Genomic DNA, 10,012 nt, shown 5'->3' with positions numbered 1-10,012 from the left:
TCATACAATGTATCTTCTCTGACCACAATGGAATGAAGCTAAAAAATCAATAACAGAGGGCAAAAAGGAACACTAACTAATATGTGGAAGTTAAACAATGTACTCTTAAACAACCAATGGGTTAAAGGGGAAGTTGCAGGAGAAGCAGCTGCAAAGCTGAGAAGAGGATACAGGAATCCTGAGTATGAGCATTTGTTTGTTGGGCACCATGACCGGGATCACTACCATCAGGGCAATAAAGCACAAGATCCAGGTTCTACAGCTGTGGGAAACAAAGGCATGCTGTTTCCATAGTAGCAAGTTACTTTCTGACCACTGGGTCATGCTGTCCCTAGAGATATACATGCAGGTGGCTAATCTCTCTGGGAAACATAACATTCCAGCAGAACCCAGACTTGATATCGCAAGTAACCTAGGCAACAAGATTATATCAATAATATAATAGAACATTATGAGATTTGGTAACTATCTTATCCACAGTGCACTGTGTTTTCAAGAATGAGGTAATAGGAATAGTTAGCTAGAATATTTGCTAGTTCTCATGACTGCTTGGGATATATAAAGAAGCCCCTTATATTAATAAACTTGTCTGATGAGCTTGAGGCTTCAATGCTCGCAGATCCCCTGATCCCAATCTCTCTTGGTCTTTCATTCCTGATACCCTTCGGGTCTGTGACTCCAACATCTGGCACCCAACATGGGGCCCGAAGTAGTGACTGCAGCAGAGATTCTTCCATGACAGTATCAGGAATGCGGAACTGAAAACCTTCCTGAAAGGTTGAGACATCCATCAAAGGGTGACTCAAGTCTGACCATACAGTGGTAAGAATTTTAATTAATCCTGTTTTCTGCTAGCATCAGGGTATGGGTAATCAACCAGGACAGCTGGAAGAATATTCACAGGTACTAAAACTCTCTTAAATACTGTCAAGAGTCTCAGTAAAAACTGCTGATTTACTCGAACTTTTTGCTATAGTACAAAAACACTGTTACTGGTTTCAGCCAGGAGGAAAGAATCTTTTAATTCTTAAACAGTGGGAACAAGTAATGAAGGCACCACTTAGAGCATACCAAAAAAGAAAAACTATACCACTGTCGGTGTGGGCTTTAGGACAACAAATTGCAGCAGCCTTAGAACCTTTATAGTCTAAAGAAGGAGAGAAAGATAAAACTACTATATTTTCTAAGCCCATAAGTAAATTTGAAATGAAAGAAAGTAAATTGGAACAAGGACAAGAGCTTGAGGCAAATGGGAAACCATCAGGTTTTTTTCCCTCATCCAGATATTAACCCTTTCATCAATAAAAGCTCAGTGAAGTATCCTAATGAAATATCTTCTGTGTATCCAGTACAAACCTCTGCACCTACTGAATTGCCTTCTGTTACTAAGCCTAAATTAGAAATATTTTCAGATGTTGCCAATGCTTTGCCTTATGTTAAACAATTATTATCTGCTTTCCCCGTAACATTTCATGTGATACCACCAGATACAAAGAATCTGCAAGGGGGTGTCGAGTTTCATCCTGAGCCAATACCTTTTAAACTATTAAAAGATTTAAAACAGGTAAAAATACTAAACAAAGTCCTTGTTAGTGAAATCAGGCTTGTAAGAAAACTCTCTGTTAAAGTGTTAATTAAGATAAAGAAACTGTTCTGGCAGCAACTCTGCAAACTCCCTGCTGTCTACATGACAATGTAGCTGTGGGCTAGTGGGGGTTAATAGAGTTAAGCCACTGAAAAAAGAGAAAAACATAGCAACATTGGTGTTCTGTTTTGTTTCCATGCTAATTCTAATTGGGCTTATTTAACCAAGATAATAAAATTAGTACAAAATTTTTATCAAGGTTTAAAAAGGAATTTTCAGTTTTAAATCAATAGTTTACTCCTGAACTTCAAGTCTCAGTATAAACTTACAGAATAATAATCCAAAAATGTGTGTTAACAGTCTGTCTAAACTGCTAAATTAGAGCTTAACTACATTTATGCTGCTCAAGTTATCTTAACTGATTGCTGATAATTAATAAAAATGTTTCCAAGTACAAGCTTGCATGTTACAGGCAACATGGATTCCAGAAAAAATCTTAAAAAGTAAACTCTAAAATGTGATATAACGGAGAACTTAAAAACAGCTATACCAAGAAAGTAAGAATTATGGGTTAACTGTAAACTGTATGTTTCTGTTAATGTATTGTAATTGTTCTGTGTCTGTCTGTTCCTTCAATGTCAGTGTATATTTTGATACCTCTGGATGGTAATATAAATTAATAAAAATTTTTAAAAAGAGCTCTACTCAAATGGTCAAAAATTAAATAAGCACTTATATTAATACTTGAGTTTAAATGTTAATAAGATCTCTACAATGATAAAAATTGTAAGTCTTGATTAACAAAATTACTGTAAGTCTTTTCATAAAAAGTTGTTCTTGCCTAGATTGAAATGAATACTTTATTTTTTTCACAAGATAAAATAAAGGATGTAAAATTTAAATGAATATTAAAGAAGGATAAAGTTTGTGGAAATGCTGACTGAAATTTAATAAGTTTTTCCTAAAAAGTGTGTTTTGTCCTAAAGTAGGATGGCTAATTTTCATAAACTCTTGGAACTTAAATGCATGTAGCAAGTTGCAGAAGGTATTGTGGTGACTTTAAGTAAGGAAATGTGTTCTGTGAAGGTAAAATTTGTCTTAAAATAATATAATTATAGTATATATGGTTATAAATAATTATAAGAAATTTAACAAAGCATTGTTTAAATTAAAGTGTTTAAGTGGCTAATTCCAAAAGGTCATTATTAAACAAACCTGAATTAATAATAATAATAATAATAAAAGGTAATTTTATAACAAGAAAATTTGTCAGCAGACAGCCTCCCCTGACAACTTGCTTCTAGGGGACTGTTTCTAATATTGCATGCTACTAAGTATTTAAAGTGAAGAAAAGTTTATTATTTTAACAAGCTTGTTTAGTGTTAATGGTATTATATGTTGTAAGAAGTTTGCCTGATAACTTCGTATGTGGGCTATATGGAATGTGTTTTTATTATTAAGGAAACAGGAGATGATTTTGTCCTAAGATAAAATGATTGATTATTGGGAAAAAGTAAAGTGTGGAACAAAATCTAGTTGAATATTGAAAGTGTAGAAAGTTCGTGGGAAATGAAATTCTTATGATTAAAATTAAGTAAGATTTGATGGGTCTGTCTATAAAATTTTAAAAGGTTTAGTATCAAGTAGTATACTAATGGAAAGTTAAAATTTTGTTCTTTCTCAAAGCCTCTCAAATCATTAATCTGTTTTGACAAAAGCTTTTATCCTGAATAATCAATATACAAAGAAAGTCTGTTTTATCAAAATAGCTTCTTGTGCTTTAACCTCATCATTTCCTCGGTGTTCCAAGGAGAAGTTTTATCTCTTTTAAAAGAACATAACGTTCAAACCTGCTTAAACCAAATCCTGAAAAGTAACCTTTTATTCCAAACTAATTATAAAAGATTTGTTCTTTTATCTTGAAAGAAAAATTAAAGTAATAGTTAAGTTCAATTAATATGTTATAAGTCAAATAAAAGGTGTTTAAAAGTGTTACAAAATCAACAAGTTTTTTTTTCTTTAACCCTCTGTTAATTAAAGTTGTATGAGTAAAAGTTTCCTATGAATACTTAAGAATGTATAAAGTTATCAATATTTCAACATAATATTAAAGAAAAATACAATGCAGTTAATTATGGTTTTAATTATTATAAAAGAGTATGTGTCACAGAAACAACCTCTTATCATAGATTAAAGTAACAACACTGTAGTATGCAGCTATCCCAAACACTGCTAGTTTGTTGCAAGAAGTTAATGTCCAGCTTTGTTGCTATCACTTTGTTTTAAATCTTGCTAAAACTTTCTTTAGTGTCTTCTTAAACAAGTCAAGCCAGCTGCATTCCTCTATCTGTAAAAAACCCAACAATGAACTTTTGCAGTGATTTTCAGGGCTATGTGCATAACCCAACCATCTTGTACAGTATTTACTAATGGTAGTAGTAATGGAAAAGCAGCACACGTTACTTCTCAAAAAGAACAGGTTTCGCAGACTCCTTATTCATCTGCTCAACGCACAGAACTTTCAGCCATCATTAAGGTTTTACAAATGTTTCAAGAGCCCTTGAATATAGTCTCTGACTCTGAATATGTTTGTTTAACTGTAAGCCATATTGAAACAGCTCATATTTTTATTACTGATGAATTGTCTCAACTTTTTGCTCACCTTCAAACCCTCATTAGACAAAGAAGTCAGCCCATATATATTACTCATATCTGGTTTCATTCTTCCCTTCCTAGTCCTCTAGCTACCCAAAATGCAAAAGCTGATTTATTAGTAGGGTTTGCAGGATGCCAATAAATATCATGCATTAACTCATATTAATACTAAGAGACTTAGATATAAATTTCCTCAATTAACAAAACATCAAGCTCAAGAAATTATTCGCACCTGTGCCACCTGTGGACCCTTAACTACAGTGCCTTTTCAGGCTAGGACTAATCCCAGAGGCCTGCCTTCTAATCAACTGTGGCAGATGGATGTTACTCACATACCATCATTTGGTCAATTACGATATGTCCATATCTGCATTGATACTTACTCTCATTTTTTGTAGGCTACTGCACAAAGTGGTGAATGTTTTTATCATGTTCATTCACATTTGTGGTCTGCTTTTGCTGTGATGGGATGCCCCTCAAAAATTAAAACTGACAATGGTCCTTCTTACACCAATAAGTCCTTTGTTGCATTTTGTGCTTCGTATGGTATTGAACATACAACGGGCATTCCTTACAATCCTACAGGTCAAGCCATAATTGAATGCTGCCATCATACCCTAAAAACTATATTTTTAAAACAAAAAGGGGGAGATGATGGTATTATAACACCAAAAGATCAATTGGCAAAAGCTTTATTTACTTTAAATTTTCTTAATGTTTATAATTCATTGACACCTGCGTAATGTCACTTTGGAAAATGTCAAACATCTACAGTGGACATTAGAAATAAAGACCAACCAATATTCTGGAAAGATATCTTAAGTAATGAATGGAAAAAAGGCAGGATAAAAGTATGGGGGCAAGTCTATGCTCTTGTCATTTCGGAAAATGGAGAACAAATTTGGTTACCTGCAAAGAAAATTAAACCTCAGAATGAAAAGATGGGGTCTCCTGCAACTTCTGATGATGGCGATCATAAGTAATGAGGAAGCTGCTGGTAATTACACTTATTGGGCCTATATACCTAACCCCCCATTACTTAGAGTGTTAACCTGGAAAAATCCATTCTTTCATATATATCTGAATAAGACCCATATATTCCCTGGACCAACTGATGATCAATTGCCAATTAAATCCTATGAGGAAGGACAAAAAATCTATAATCTCATACTACAATTTGATTATCGACCCTTATGCATTGGTAACCATCCTTCCTCTATGTATGTTAAAAATCGGGCCATAATTATCCTCAAAAATAATAATACTCAGTTTATTGTAACTAACTTTATTTCCCTCTTACAATTTTATCATGACCAAAAATCCTTCTTATGATTGTCTGCAAAAAGACAGTAGGGATAAAGAAGGATGGCAAGAGTGCCACATAGGAAGAGGATCTGTCATTTTTAATGATTCCTATGGAATAGTGTGGGAAAATGCCGCTATGGGGAGTCCCATTGAATATAATGACAGATTTATTTGGCATGGTCTAAATAGTAAAGGACAACAAAAAATAATTTTTACTAAAAATAATAGTGTTTGGAAACAGAAAGGAAAATGGATCCCTTCTCCATGGTGTAATATTACATCTATACACAAACAGAAGAATCTGTGGAAAGTTTTTCTAGGAATAGCTCCTACTATAGAATAGATTGGGAATAATAGTAAGAAGTGTCAATAACTGCATTTAAATCAAATTCATCATCTTCAGGTGTGTGTAAGAGATCCTTACGTGTTTGTGGTTGGAAATTAACTATAACCTAGAATACTCTATTTTATAAAAGTGGGACTTTGCATACCTGTTTGTCTGAGAACAATTTACAGAATGGAGATTTCATTACAATGGCTCGAAGGCAGCGGGGAGTGTGGATTCCAGTGTGACTGAAACAAATTTGGCAATCGTCACCTGAGAGTCAACTGCTGTTCCATATGGCTTGAGAAATCCTGAAGCACTCGAAGCGATTTGTGGGACTGCTAATAGCTGGCATATTAGGAGTGATTGGTGTCATTGCAGCTGCCACTACAGCTACTGTGGCCTTGCATGAGACGGTGCAGACTCAACAATACATGCATGAATGGCATAAGAATGCTAGTGACTTATGGCATAGTCAAGAACATATTGATGGAGAATTAAACAGTAGAGTTAATGATTTAGAATCAGCGGTTTTACATCTTGGAGATCAAGTATATAACTTAAACTTACTTAGGGGATTGAAATGTGATTGGAATGAAAGTAACTTTTGCATTACTCCACTTGCTTATAATAATTATATGTTTGATTGGGAAAAGATTAAAAATCATTTGATAGGTCATAAAAGTAATATGTCACTAGAAATAGAAGAATTACAGAAAAGATATTAAAAATGTCTCATAATCAGATTTATGTAGCTGAAGATAAAGATATCTTTAATGACTTAATTTCTCATTTTAATAAATTTAATCCAGTAGATTGGTAGAAGTCTCAACATTTTTTGTCAGCATTAGGAATAGGACTTTGTGTGTTAATCTTGTTGCTCATTGTTGTCGCTTGCCTGGGACAAGAAGTATGCCGAAGACTGCACCATGTTGATGTGATGGGACAAGCTAATAATTTTGTATTTGCTAAAACCCTGATATAGTTCCCCATAGTCAGAGTGCTTGGCTGGTAGTCAATGACAGGTAAGACTCTCAGAGGAGGGCAACCTAAGACAGGCACAGCCACCCTGACTAAAACGAAAAGGGGGAAATGTGGGAAACAAAGGTATGCTGTTTCCATAGTAGCAAGTTACTTTCTGATCACTGGGTCATGCTGTCCCTAGAGATATACATGCAGGTGGCTAATCTCTCTGGGAAACATAACATTCCAGGAGAACCCAGACTTGATATCTCAAGTACCTAGGCAACAAGATTAATGAGTATATTTGTTTCAATAATATAATAGAACATTATGAGATTTGGTAACTATCTTATCCACAGTGCACTGTGTTTTCAAGAATGAGGTAATGGGAATAGTTAGCTAGAATATTTGCTAGTTCTCACGACTGCTTGGGATATATAAAGAAGCCCCTTATATTAATAAACTTGTCTGATGAGCTTGAGGCTTCAATGCTTGCAGATCCCCTGATTCCAATCTTTCTTTGTCTTTCAATCCTGATACCCTTCAGGTCTAGGACTCCGACATACAGTAGCTTGCCAATGATGCCAAGGAAAGAGCCAAGAATCTCTAGTGGGAAGCAGAAGGAGAAAGGTGGGCCTGGGAACAGACTGTGGCCGAAGTGGACTCCTTGAGTCATTGAACCCAGGTGGTTGAAGAGAAGCTGAATCACATTCAGGAGCATCTAGCCATTGCCCTGCAAAATCTGGAGGAAACAGAGAAAGCTGTTGATGAAAGCAAAAGAGGTATGGAGGTTATTGAAAACTGAACTTTAAAAGATAATGAAAAACTTGAACTCCAGGAAATCCCACTCAAAGAAGCTAAGCACATTGCAGAAGAGGCAGATACAAAATATGAAGAGGTGGCTTGTAAGTTGGTGATTATTGAAGGGGACTTGGAATACACTGAGGAACAAGTTGAGCTGGCAGAATCCCATTGCTGAGAGATGGATAAGCAGATCAGACTGATGGACAAGATCTGAATTGTCTGAGTACTGTTGAAGGAAAGGATTCTCAAAAAGAAGACAAATATTAAGAAGAGATAAAGATTCTTACTGAGAAACTCAAGGAGGCAGAGACCCATGTTGAAGTTGCAGAGAGATCAGTAGCCAAGCTAGAAAAGAAAATTGATGATTTGGAAGATAAACCAAAATACACAAAAGAGGAGTACCTTTGTACCCAAAGAATGCTGAACTAGACTCTGCTTGACTTGAATGAGATGTAGTAGAGGACCCAGTCCTGCCCTGCTCCTGCTCCTCCCTTTGACCCCGACTCTGCCTAAGACCAGCCTGCCCAAAGCTGACCTTTACACTTAGGGCTGATCTTTAACTGGAAGGCTGCTTTCTCCTCTCACCTTTGAGAACATTATTTAAGGGAATGTGAGCACAAGACAGGTGTCTTTAAAAACATGTTACAATGTATACATTTTGTAATTATCCCCCTTTTTTGTTGTTGTAGCAACCATTTGTAAAACATTCCAAATAGTTTCACAGCTCTGAAGCAACCATCTAATTCCTTTCTCACTTTTGGAATGTAATTTTTCAACTTAATGCTTATTGCGCTCTCCAGAGAGGAGGGAAAGAGGGATGGGCCTCCCTCACTGAGAGCCAAACATAGCCCAGGGGAAAATTCATTGCTCTAAACAAAGCCCCAATCAAACCAGAAAAATGATTCCAGGAGAAACCTACCCTCAAAAAAAGTGCTATTCTGGTTTTCAGCTTTAAGGTATTTAGGGAAATTTTATTATATTTTATTTTTCTTGTAAGTGACCAAATTAATATGGTGAGACCCTGTCTGAGACCAAAACTTTGTCCTGTCCTTTTTTACCCCTTCCCAATGGCTCACAGAGTGGATGATGTGCCCCTTATGTTGGGGTGACCAACTGATTCACTCTTCTGCTTCATTTTAAAAAGGAAAAAAAGAAAATTATGTTTTTGCAATTGATTTAGCCATATAAAACATCTCATCACTCTTTTCTGGGTCTGAAGCTGCTGTCTCAAAAAGTGCCATCTCATGCTTTGGATTAGTCAGTGCTGAAGAAATCTTGAATAGCTTACAGATAAAACTTTTTTAAAATTTTATATTATTTTAAAACTTTGCTTCTTTGGGGTTGGGGAACATTAGCCATCCAATCTGGGTGGCAGTGTGCTGATATTTCACAACTCCTTTCCTCACCCAGTTCCCTTTGTTGGTGAGATTTCTGTGAAGTCTGCTAGGTATGCATCCTACAGTTTATTGGCTTAAAATGTACTCTCCTCTGGTGTAGTACCTTTGGGGGACCAATTGGGAGAAAGAGAAACCAATAATGCAACTGTTTTGATACTGAAAATTGGCTAAGTTTTTTTTTTAAATCCAGTTCCTCCCAAACCTAAAAAAAAAAAAGAGGAAATCACAAAGGAAATTAAGAAATATCTTGAGGTAAAAAATTGAAAATGCAACGTACCAAAACTTACAGGATGCAGCAAAGGTAGTGCTAAGAGAAAAATTTATAGCTCTTAAGGTTTACATTAAAAATGAAGAAACATGTCAAATCACAGACCTAATGTCTCTGAAACTGAACTAAAAACTGAAAGAACTAGAAAAAGTAGAGCAAATAAACCCAAAGAAAGCAGAAGGAAGAAAATAACAAAGGTTAGAATGCAGATAAATGAAATAGAGAACTTAAAAGAACAATTGAAAGAATCAACAAAACACAATAATTGATTCTTTATAAAGATCAATAAAATTGACAAACCTTTAGGTAAACTGATGAAGAAAAAATAGAAGATACAAATAAGTAAAATCAGAAATGAAAAGGACATTACTACCAACCCCACTGAAAGAAAAAGGATCTTAATAGGATACTATGAACAACTATACACCAACAAACTAGAAAATCTAGATAAAATGGACAAATTCCTAGAAACATACAAATTACTTACAGTGACTCAAGAAGAAATAGATGATCTCAGTCAACCAATAGCTACTAAAAGACATTGAATTAGTAATCAAAAACCAAGAAGAATTAATACCAACACTGCTCAAAACCTTCCAAAAAGTTGAAGAGGCTAGAATACTCCCTAATTCTATAAGACCAACATTACCCTAATACCAAAGTTAGATACAAAGATACAAGAAAAGCAAATTAGCCCAGTATCTCTTAAG

General features: G+C 35.1%; 1 pseudogene; it reads left to right on the top strand.

Moving 5' to 3' along the window:
• The first annotated feature begins 208 nt into the window (after nt 1-208).
• LOC101419233 (tropomyosin alpha-3 chain-like) lies at nt 209-8,093 on the top strand (annotated as a pseudogene).
• The last annotated feature ends 1,919 nt before the right edge of the window (nt 8,094-10,012 follow it).

Source organism: Dasypus novemcinctus, chromosome 1 (genome assembly GCF_030445035.2).
Source record: "Dasypus novemcinctus isolate mDasNov1 chromosome 1, mDasNov1.1.hap2, whole genome shotgun sequence".
NCBI lineage: Eukaryota > Metazoa > Chordata > Mammalia > Cingulata > Dasypodidae > Dasypus > Dasypus novemcinctus.
Note: the sequence above shows the minus strand (reverse complement) of the source record. Positions and strands in the feature narration are given on the sequence as shown.